Here is a 12,929-nt window from a genome sequence, read left to right as displayed (position 1 = left end):
AAGACAGGACACAACTGGAGAAGCAAGAGGCAAGAATGGAGACTCAGATTTTCACAGGACATTATCACAGAGACATCAGTAAGCACTACTCAAAATTTCAGATACTTGTACACTAAAGAATATGGGGAATAAACAGAGATAACTAAGGATGGTAACTCAGGAAGATGAATATGATATAATAGGCGTCACTGGCACTTGGTGGGATGAGAGTCAGGCTTGGCACATACACTCAAAGGCTACTATTTTTTCAAAAAGGAGACCCAAGAGAAAGGATAAAGAAGTCAAACTATATTAAGAAAAAATATATTCAAACATATTTAGGGAGAAGCACAGAAACCTTGTTGTAAATCTTTGGGTAAGCCTAAAAGCAGGGAGAAACAAAAGCAATATGATTGTGGAAGTTTATGACAGATGTCATTGGCGGTCAGAAGAAACAAATGAGGCTTTCATCAGATGACCAATTTTGCAAAAACACATGCAATAGTGATAATGCGGGATTTTAATTATCCTAACATTACCTGGGTATCTAATTCTGTCAAGAGGTCCAACGCATTTCTTTTTTCTCTTGGTGACAATTTAATTTCTCAGAAAATAGGAGAGAACAAGGGTGTCTGTTATCCTGGGATTTATCTTAACTATGAAGGAGGAACTGATTGAAGGAGTGAAGTTGACCAGCACCTTGGGGGGAAATGATCATGGTCTCCTTGAATTTATAATATCCAGAGGACTGAGAGATAACAAGAATCTGACCTGCATACTAAATTTCAGCAGAATTCATTTTCAAAGAGAAGGTGGCAAGAAGCAATTGTTTCACTGAACAGTCTCTGGTTAGACCTTTTTGGGAAAGTGTTTCCCGTTCTCAGTACCACTATTCAAAATGAACACTGAAAAATTGGAGTAAATTCAGAGAAGGTCTACCAAAATGGTGAGGGCTCTGGAAGCCAAATTCTGGGAGGAATGGCTAAAGGATCTGGGTGTGTTCATCATCATCATCATCATCTTCATTTAACAAACCCATAATCCCTTGTGGGGTGGAGTCTGGACAACTGAATGGAGCTAACAGAATGTTTTAATGGCTGGATGCCCTTCCTGTTGCCAATGCAGAATTTTATTCAGCAGATATATTCTCAGTGTGCCCAGAGAGAGAAATATCTGCCTCTACCTAGGATCGAACTTACAACCTCCTGATAGTGAGGCAAGAGCTCCACCACTAGGCCACCACACCACTCCAAAGGATCTGGGTGTGTGTTCGCTTATAGAAAAGATGACAGAGGGTCAACATCAAATATCAGTAGGGTTGCCTCACAAAAGAAGTGGCAAATTGGTTGTCTATTACCCCAGAGAGCAAGAACCAATCGGTTAAAACTACAAGGAAGTAAGGAAGTATATCAGGAGGAACTTTCTGACCAAACAAGCTGTCACCCAGTGGATCAATGGCACCTTCACTAAAGGTTTTCAAATACAGACAGTGCTGTACAGGTTATGTTCTGAGATCTTGTTCATCGATCAATTTTGTTCACAGATCCAAACAAGAGTATGCATGTGGTGCACTGTAAGCGAACATTCTCCTGACTTTTAGCATCTTCTAGGCTGAAGTTCCAGACAGGTTTGTTCATATTGATGAAGTTTGTACCTTGGAAATTTGTAAGCAAAGTAATATCTGCGATAATTCTACCAAATGCTGAACTGAGCAGAGAGTTGAACTCTGTGATTCTAGAACTAAATAACTCTGTGATTCTAAAATAGTATAACACTCCTGGCTGGGTCTGGCTGCGAGCTGCACTGGCAGGCAATGGGGTGCATGTGTGCGGCTGGTGCGAAGAACAGGGTGGCAGCGACAGGACTTCAAGTCTCTTTTTCGGCCTGTAGTTTTTGGTAGTTTTCTGGAAGTTGGCAAATGGGCCGTTTCTGGCCTCTGGAGGGCCTCCGGAGATGGGGGAGGCCATTTTTGCCCTCCCCAGACTCCTAGAATAAGGTGACCAGACGTCCCGCTTTTGGCGGGACAGTCCCGCTTTTGAGCAATTTGTCCCGCGTCCCGCGGCGTTTTAAAAAAGTCCCGATTTTTCATTCTGCCTCTTGAGTGCTGGCTGCCTCCTGAATCCCCGCTGATGGCTAGAGGGAAAAAAAACTGTTTAAACTCTTGCCGCGGGGCTTCAAAGGGCCGACCTACAGCTGATCAGTGTTAAAAAAAAATGAGTAGAAAAAACAGCCCCTGTTAACAGCTTCCGCTAGGTTAATTAGCTGCAAAAAGCTGCAAAAAGTTCCTGGAGCAGATTTTTTTCCCCCTACCTATGCTGAAAACAAAGGCGAAAGCGAAAGTAAAGCTGCAACCTGACAAAATGAGGCAGAGAGAGATTTCTTTCTTTTTCTTTTTCTTTTTCCTCACCAAAAAAGATAGGTACAAAACTGCAAACAATGGGAAATTTTGGGCAAAAGAGGAGAGTTCAAGATTTTAAAACACAAAAGAAAAAAAGCTCTATTTAACTAGGGAATTGTAATAATTGAGATACTATTAATAATTGTATATTGTGTTGAAAGCAGAAATGGTTAAGTTGTGGTTTGGAGGAATATATGGGGGAAATTATTTGGTTTATTATTATTGGTAAATATAATTAATTGATTTGTAAGAAATTAGATTGCATGGAAATAATTGGAATATTCATGTTCATATTGATTAATATACAAAAAAGATAGTTATATAACTAATTGATTTATATTAAAATGTTGAATTTGTATTAAACAACTGTATTACATAATTACATAATTAACCATGTGAGGATGGATATAAAAATAGATGACAATGGGAAGGGGTATAATATAGAATAGAAGGGAAAAATTGAATTTGATTAAGATTAGAATTTGATTAAGATTCATGAGGATGAAGGGTAATATTGTTTTTTTAAAAAAATAGATGAGGAATAAATATGGCAAAAAGGAAATATAGAAATTGTAAATTTAATTGAAATGACTAAACGCTGTTTAAATTTGTGAACCAGCCAAATATTCTGTTCAAAGAAAATACATTGTATGTTTGTATGTGTGTTTCTAATTATTGCTATTTATTCATATTTGTTCTCTTTTATTCTTTAAAGTTTAACAATTCATTCTTAATATCTTTATATTTGCTTGGGGTTGGCTTTCTTCCCTTTCATCTTTTTTATTGTACAGCAATCTTTCTCCTCAAACCTACCACCACTCTCTTTTCTTTCCTTCTTACTTTCTCTTTCCCCCACCCTCTTTTTCTCCTCCCTACTTCCTCTTCCTTTCTCCTTCTCCTCCTCTCTTCCTCCCTCTCTTACCCTCACTCCTACTCTAATTTCCATTCCTTCATCCCTCTCTATTGCTGTATCCTTTAATGCATATGGACTACTCAGAGGGCTGAAAAAGTTATTTTTGACTGGTCCTCACACTTTTGACCAGTCCTCGAATTTATGACTGTCCTCACATTTTACATTTTTGCCCTATCTTGTCATCATGGTGAAGAGAAGCAGTTGTGAAATGAGTGACATGGTTGTTAAGAATACTGCATGGGCATAAATGTGAGGATGGTCATAAGTGTGAGGACCAGTCAAAAGTGCGAGGACCTGTCAGAAATGACTTTTTTCAGCCCTCTGGTTAGTCCTTTTGTGCATATGGACTACTCAGAGGGCTGAAAAAGTTATTTTTGACTGGTCCTCACACTTTTGACCAGTCCTCGAACTTACGACTGTCCTCACATTTTACGTTTTTGCCCTATCTTGTCACCATGGTGAAGAGAAGCAGTTGTGAAATGAGTGACATGGTTGTTAAGAATACTGCATGGGCATAAATGTGAGGATGGTCATAAGTGTGAGGACCAGTCAAAAGTGCGAGGACCTGTCAGAAATGACTTTTCAGCCCTCTGAGTAGTCCCTATACACATAGCCATGGCCACCCGGTCACATGACCAGCTAGCCACGCCCACCCAGTCACATGGCCTCCAAGCCACGCCCACACAATAAGTCACGCCCACAATGGTGTCCTTCTTACCAATGTTAAAATCTGTTCACCTTACCCTATACACATAGCCATGGCCACCCGGTCACATGACCAGCTAGCCACGCCCACCCAGTCACACGACCAGCTAGCCACGCCCACCCAGTCACATGACCAGCTAGCCACGCCCACAAAATAAGCCACGCCCACAATGTCCCTCTTTACCAATGTTAAAATCTGGTCACCTTATCCTAGAAAGGCTCTGGAGGCTGGGGAGAGAGAAAAATGGGCCTTCCCCCCCAAGGTCCTCTGGAGGCAGGAAACAGCCTGTTTCCCTACTTTTGGTGGGCCCAGAAGGCTGAAAATCAGCTGGCTGGTGCACCCATGTATGCTGGAGCTGAGCTCACATGCCCACCAATATGGCTATGCATGCCTGGTACGCGTGCCATAGGTTCGCCATCATTGGTATAGGGTTTCTTGCTTGATCAAGGGTTGGACTAGAAGACCTCCAACGTCCCTTCCAACTCTATTCTGTAAGAACTGGGTGGTTACTGTAAGCTCATGATCACCCCTTCCAATTATAAATCAATTATAAACCAGTTCAAATCAACTGGTTGTATTAATCTTCAGAATTAGCCACATATGAAATTCAGGTACTATGTAGTTTATAGTGTCCCAGTCTGCTTAATATGCCTTTTCAGTTCCTGAAAATCACATTTTCACATTTTAAGATAATTAAAATATACTTCTGCAAGTCCTGTGAGGATTTACTTAGCAAAGCTAATATTCCTCTCATCAAGTACTAATGATTAATTGGTGAAGCTGATGGACAAACCCATGAAACTATTCTTGTGCAAGACTTCAAAACTGTGAAGAAATGTTCTGAGCCCCTGTCTAGTGACTCCTAATTTTGAGGCCTGCATGGCAGGACATAATTGGAAAGATGGGAAGCCAGATTTGGGGAATAAAAACGTCACACAAAGTGCTAGAACCATAGAATCATAGGGCTGGAAGGGATCTTGGAGGTCTTGTCCTTTCCCCTGCCCAAGGCAGGAATCCTTACACCAGTCTAGACAAATGGTTACACAATCTTTTCTTGAAAAACTCCAGCGATGGAGTACCCAAAACCCCAGGCGGCAAGCTATTCAATAAATTAATCATTCTTACTTAGGAAATTCCTCCATATTTCCAAGTTGAATCTTCCTCTGACAAACTTCCACCCATTGCTTCTTGTCTGCCCTCAGGTGTTATGGAGATAACAGAATAACAGTAACAGAGTTGGAAGGGACCTTAGAGGTCATCTAGTCCAACCCCCTGCTCACACAGGAAACCTATACTAGGGATCCGAACTGCCGACCTTTCTGATCGACAAGCTCAGCGTCTTAGCCACTGAGCAATCCAAGGCTGAGTGCCAGACAATTACCTCAGGGCACAGAAAGTTATTGGAAGCAGCATTTGGACCTCAGAAACAACAAACAAGGGGAATGCTAGACAAATAGTCTAAAACAATAGCCAACTATTCCATGAAATGGTTTGATAGAAATTCAATAGGGTTCAATTGTTAGTTCATCTAAACAAACCAAGACAAACACATTTATTTTCTATGTGCTTTCCCTACTGTATTTGGTTTCCCCTGATGACTTCAAAATACGAAGGACATCTTTAATGTCCTTCATATTTTTTTTCTTGTAAGTTGCTGTACTTCAGAGAAATGATTCATTACAATCATTTTTATTTACATCCTCGTTACTTCTGGTATCTCGAGAAAGTTTCTTGTTCAGAAAGTGACGCATTTTCCCCCTTTCCCCCTTTTAGTCTTGTCTACTTATCTTTAAAGATCAGCAACTACTAATCATAGCAGCTACAGATTTTGTTCGCACATCATTTCCTATAAAGGCAGATGCAATATTTACACGTGAGTCACTACAAAATGAACAGCACCTGCTGCTATTTTAAATTAAATTGATATTTACAATGTGACAAAGGGCATGGTACAGTACTGATTTTAATCTTCTACAAAATTCACTCTTCCCCTCTCCTATTTTAACAATACAGAATAATATATACTTTTGTTTTAATGGTAATTCGGTAGTTGTATATGCAGCATCTTTGGCTAACAGTGCATTTATTTCAGAAAAAAGGAACTCGGATACAAGCTATGAAATAAGCATGCCATTTATTATTAAGCCATTTAAAATACATTTTTTGGAATAAAATGTTTTTCAAAGGATGAATACATTATGTAACAAATCAATTTTGTTGTAAGCTGTAGCAGCATAACCATGCACAACAATATATTATTAAGCAAAGATGTAATTATTAATAAATTTAAAATCCCGACCCTACATCAAGCAGAAATGTAGTTTGCTCTCTTGGTTAAAAACAAAAATAAAAATGTTTTATTCTCCACTGACGAAACAGCAGGAAAGAAGAAATAAAGAAGCAAATAAAAAAGACCTTATAAGACTGGAGTTGGCTGTAGTTTGTTAAAGTGAGGACGCTTTTGAGAAATGATGTTGCGCAGAGATAGGAGAATGACTGCACAAATTCCACTCATCCCTCTATTTTTACCAATACAAATTATATGTTATCTTCTGCCCTTCATGATTACAAATCACTGTAGCTATTGTTGTCAAATATCAAGCAACTTCCTTCAGTTCTCTTTCAATGAAGGCCATTTCTAAATCCTTTTATGAGGTTTGCTCTTTTAATTGAAAAGCATTCTGTAATACCCAAGTGACAATGGCTCTTCCTGTGAATACTGATGCCTATAGTTTCTCTTGAAGCTGATAAAAGTGTTATTGTCAAGCCTTTATTTGAAAGAAGCTTGATTATTTTCTTTGCCCTTCTCTAAAAAATGATTAAATTACTTTTTGCAGCAACAAGCCAAGGTGACGCAGTCTAGAACCCTGTGTAGAAGTATAACATTGTCTGCTGAATCAAAATTAGACTTAAAAATATATATACATGGGTAAATAATTAGTCTATATGTATTTTGAAAAAGATTAAGTTTTGACAATCAAGGTAGCCAAAATAATACAGGTAGTCTTCAACCTACAATCATTCAGTCAACAACTGTTTGAAGTTATGACAGTGCTAAAAAATGGGCTTACACCTGGTCTCCAAAGTTAAAGCTGTTGCATTGTCCTGTGGTCACTGTGGGCAGGGTAATCAAAATTTGGCACTTGGTAGCCCACCTCACTTACAACTGCAAGGGTACTTCAACTCCCCCTACCCATCTATCTTCCCCATCTCTGCCATGTTGGGTGCCCTGCATTCTGTCACAGACCCCTGCTGTCCCCTGCCATGTGTCCACTGCTTGGGGAAGTTGAAGCAAAAGCAAGCACAACAAAGCAGGAGAAGCATGAGGCCCTTATCCACTGATGTTACTGTCCTGGCTTAAGGATCTCAACTAGGATTACTAGAACCGTCATCGCTACCAGTGTGGCCATGTGAAGTTTTGTCTAATGACCACATTGCTTAGCATTGGAAATTCTGTTCCCAATTGTGATTTTAAGTCAAGGATTACCAATATCAACTGATTCCATAGGATGGGAACAACAGCAATGAAAGCTCTTTTCCTAGATCCAACCAATCAGAATTTTTTAACCGACAGGGTCTGCAACATATCTTCCCTGCCTGACCAAGTGGGATGGGTTCAGGGGTGAAATCCAGCAGGTTCTGACAGGTTCTGGAGAACCGGTAGTGGAAATTTTGAGTAGTCGGAGAACTGGCAAATACCACAGAGTGGGGTGGGAATGGGGATTTTGCAGTATCCTTCCCCTGGAGTGGGGTGGGAATGGGGATTTTGCAGTATCCTTCCCCTGGAGTGGGGTGGGAATGGGGATTTTGCAGTATCCTTCCCCTGCCACGCCCACCAAGCCACACCCACAGAACTGGTAGTAAAAAAAATTGGATTTCACCACTGGATGGGTTGATATAATGGGACAAAGATGGTTCTATAGGTAGCCGGGCCCCATCCATATAGAGCTTTATAAGACACATCCAACTTCTTGAATTGGATCCGGAAGCAAACTAGCACTCAATGGAGAGCAGAGGTGTTACATGCACCCTTCTTTGGGGACCTAAAATTACTTGCACAGCTGGACTTTGTACCAGCTGAAGCTGGTACAAAGTTACTTTCTAATGGTAGCCCCATATAGAGTATGCTGCAATAGTTCAAACAGGAGATGATGAGGACATGAGAGACCAAGTGAAGAGGTTCCCCTATCCAGGAAAAGGCATCACTGGTACACAATGCAAACCTGAGCAAAGGTCCTCCTAGGTTAGGAATATGAAATATAAATACAAATAAATAAATTTATTATTTGCAACTTGGTGTTGGTATGATAAAATACTAAATTTTGGTCTCTTTTCAGTTACAATGTGGTATTCAGCAGGACTGCTAATTATCACCTTTGCTATTTAAATTCACCCCTGAATGTGGTTATCTAAATTATTTAATTTTGTGATTCCTACTGATAGTATTATCAGATAGTATTAAATATTTGGGATTTCACATATCTCAAAATATTTCCCAATATGTGAAAAAAATAATTTTTTAGAAAACATTGAATTAGGATATAAACAGTTGGGTTAAAATTCTATTAACCTTGGGTAATAGTAATGTTATTAATGTGGGGTAAAAGTAATGTTATTAAAATGAATATTGTCCCTCACTTTATTTATGTCTTTAGAGGTATTTCTATGTTAATATAAAATATTTTTTTCTTCAGATTAATTGACATAGGAAATTGAGGATAATGGATCATTTTCTTTAGCTAAATTGAGATTACCATTTGAGGAAGGTGCATTTTATCTATCTGATTTTCAAGTATATCATTGGGATTATATTCATCAGCTATCAATATATAGAATAAAAATATAGTAGAATACTATTTTATGGCCTGTATTGGAAAGCTATTATTTCTGCTATTATACAACATATAGCAGAAAAGGTGATTTATTTCCAAGAGTGCAAATGGTGAAAAAACCTTGGAGCATAGATTGGGTTTTCATGAGACATTTGGATATTTAACTCTTTGGAAACATTCTATTCTGAAAATAGGTGGAAAAATATTGCATCGGAAAGTTTGGGTGGAAGCCAGGATCATGACTTTCAGTTATTTATTATGTAATGGTTAAGGATTTCTCTCACAACTTCGAACTTCGCAGTGCACAACAGTGGCAGTATAGGTTATGATCACTTGTTCAGTGGCTGTTCAAAGTTCTGATGGAGCTGAATGAAGGGAGGACTTACAACCGATACACAAGGTTGTGGCTAATCCAATATCTCTATGGTCATGTGATCATGATCTGGGTAGTCGATTATGATATTGCAGTGAACTGTGGTCATGCAATCACAATTTTCAATGTTTCCTGCCAGATCCCCTGAAGCAAAATTAATGGGAAAGCCTGCAGGAAGTTGGAAGTTCTTCACACTCCTGTTTTTTCTCCCACCCACACTCCATAGCACCTGACTACAGCACCCCCTCCGACAGTACCCCCCTGCCTTCTCACAGTACCTCCAGTGAGAGTCTCACACAGGACTCATGCACCCTCTGGCTGCTTACATGGGATTCCTATCTCTTCCTGCTTAATGAACCTGGAATTACATCAGCAACTAGGACTGCAGGATTGCAATTGTTAAGCGATGTATAATTGTATTTTTAAGTGAATTTAGCTGTTGTATTACTTCATGTATTTTGAAATAAAAGAACAGTGAAATAGCATTTTCCAGATGGTTTTTGGAAATGCGTGATTTATCCATCTTGGAATATTAAATAGCAAAATATTGTTTAAATCAAAGATATATTACGTAGATATTTTAAATAACTACTAATATTCAGTCCAGAAACAGTTCATTTTTCTTTCTATTGCCATATCCATCCATCCATCCCTCCATCCATCCACTCACTGTTACTATTAGGATTGTAGGAAATAGTCTCACACGGAGTTACATTATTATGCATCTGTTTTCCAAAGCATGAAAAATAAAAATACAAACTCATTTTTCTAATACTGAATTTATCCAACAACAAGTTGCAACCTGTGGATCAGAGATATTATAGTGAGATATGCCTCCCTTGAGAATGTCTTTTTAAAGCTTATTGCCATGACACTGCAACAGGCCCTAACTGGCAGAGTCTTAATTGGGGCTTTGGAATGCTTTCTTATAATATATACTTATTTTCAGGCAAATATCATATGCAATATTCATTTTAGCAATGTAGGATTGTTCATATCAGTCTCAATCCTTCTCTATCAGCTCATGTTAGTTAGTTGAACCTCTTGGTAATTCATATACCACATACAAACTACATAAGAATTTCAATTAATCCTGCTACAGTCCTCTGTATGGTTTATATGAAAGTAAAGTAGATGACGTCTATTAAGTTCTATTTCAGCATAGCCTGGAATTACTTGAATTGCATTTCCAGTTTTAACATGCAACAACATCAGCAAGAAGATAATTTCAAGAGCAAAAGTCTATAAAACTGAGCAATCTTGCACAGCTGAGAATATCTGTGCTCAAAGATATTGAGAGACTTCTGCAAGGATCATCTGGGAATTCTCACTTTGCTCCATTAGGAATTGCTCTTTTCTCCATGCTATCTCCAAGAGATTTCCTACTACTGAAAGACCATAATAATTTAATGGAACTTTTTTCAGGTCTATTCTTTAATATCTATAAATAACATGTTTTCAACCTTGTTTATTGCATGGTTAGGTGACCATGAATAAGCAAGTGGAAAACTGTTGTTTAGGAAAACTCTCAATCTCCACATCACAACTCTCACGTAGGAACCGAAAAAGAAATGAATAAATAGTGACACTGTCAATTTATAAATAGTGACAGACAGTGTCAATGGGAGGGATAAAAAAGATGGGGCCCACAATCACAACCCCACATTATAAACATAAAGTGGAGCAAAGCTTTGATTATGCTGTCATGGCTACCATCTTGAATCCCTCCTTTTTAGATGCCCTTGCTAAAAGAAAGGCTACCTGAGTATCTCTGAGAATCTGGGATAGCATATAGGATATCTCATGCTGATATTTGATATTGACATTTTGTTTTTGTTTTAAAATAGTTCAAATAAAGTAAGCTTCTAAGTCTCAAAGTGCTCTGAGATTTACTGAGTCCCAGTTCGCTGTAAAAGCTCAAACACTTTTGCTCCTAGATTAGATATTCTGTTTTATACATGCTTATTTTCTGTGTTCTCAACAACCCATTTTTCTATGGAATATCTTATTTTTGCTCATCCAAGTTTTTTTTTCTGATTGTTGACTGGATCTAAGCAATTTCATGGTCCATAAGGTTCTGAGCAGCACAAGCTGCATACAGGCACACAAGGCTGTGTATGAGGCATAGCACTCTAACCCATGACTAACTAAATAATGGCTTAATTAATTAATGCAGTTGTCTGTGCTGATGTAGTATACTGAACCATAGGTTAACCATACTACCTGAGTTTGCATAATACACCAGCTAGAGTGTTGTGTAAACCCAAACAATGTTTTTATGTTAAGTCATTTTTTCTAAAGAAGCTATCCTGCCTGGCTCTGAAACTTCTGAGTAGGAGAAGCCAGGGCAAAACTTGTCCCATTTCCAAGATACAAAGAAACCAACCACTTTCTTGCTTGGTTGCTAAAAAAAAGAAGCTATAATACTTCTCTTATGCCTCTCCTGCCATTTTTATTATTTTTTGTCATGAGAATACCTGTATGATTGAAAATACTCAATTCCCTCCCCATAAAGTCCTTCTATTTTATTTCCATCTGTCTCATGGCTGTAGAGGATCAAAACTACAGAACTGGAAGGCTGATATACTGCATTTTCTGTGGAGAAAAGCTTCTCCACAGCTTTTTCTCAATTATGGACAGAAAAGACACATAATGCTCCCTTAAATAATTAGCATAACACTGGGCTGAGGAGGGGTTTCTTTAATGCAAAGCAAGACACTTTCTGAGGCTAAATGTAAAGTGTTTGGATTAATTGGTTGGGTTGATTCAAAAGCCAGTTAAACATGGTGTACAAAGAGGTCAATGCCTATGCTAGAATAGACAATCTAGCATTCTCCAACTTCCAGCAACTTCAGTGAGCACGATCAGGCTAGAGCTACCAAATTTGAGTTGCAAAAATCCAGAGGACCATTAGATTAGAATACAATTAGCTGTTATTTAGAGCCTGTCCAGCTTTTTGTAGCCAATCAATGAAGATTTTGGGAGAGATAGCCATTTTGTTGTTGAAATGCTTTCATGCCCAGTCCTACAAATATTGCACAATAACTTAGATGCTCCTCTCAAAAGCTAAACTGCACAAGAGCTAATGTGAGATTGCCAAAACCCCAAGTGATTTCAGAAATGACTACCAACATTTTCTAAGATTTCATTGAGATGTTGAAAGCTTTGAACATTCTTGACTAAGATCTTCCAAGTTTTCAGCAATTAAAAACAAACAAACCTATGATTTGGTAGAAGTCCTGAAGACTACATGCACTATCTTGCTGATTTTTAAAACAAGAGATGGATGGTGGATACTGGATTCCAGATACATGGTAGAATGTTCTAGACAGAATATGTTGAAGGCATTGACCAAGGTCCCATGAAAAACAAAATAAGTATTTAGAAAGTATAAAATAAAATGAACAAATAAAACAGAAATAGCAATATGGTTGATATGGTTGATATGGTGAATTTTTGAAACAATAAAATAAAACAAGCATGTTGAAAGTAATTGAATTATACTGGTCGGCTAACAGCAGCTGTATATAGAATAGATCACAATGCCTAAAGTTTACAGGGCAATTATAAAATTTAAGCCATGTATCTTTATAAAATGGATCAGACAATGGGACATGAGCCTCGGTGGTGCAGCAGACTAAATGCTGTTAAGTGCTAGCACTTAGCTGCCAGCTGCCTGCAATTAGTGTGAGTTCAAATCTCATCAGGCTCAAGGTTGACTCAGCCTT

The sequence above is a fragment of the Pantherophis guttatus genome, chromosome 2 (genome assembly GCF_059756535.1).
Source record: "Pantherophis guttatus breed Tessera chromosome 2, ASM5975653v1, whole genome shotgun sequence".
Taxonomy (NCBI): domain Eukaryota; kingdom Metazoa; phylum Chordata; class Lepidosauria; order Squamata; family Colubridae; genus Pantherophis; species Pantherophis guttatus.
The sequence above is the reverse complement of the archived record's forward strand: the minus strand, read 5'-3'. Positions refer to the sequence as shown.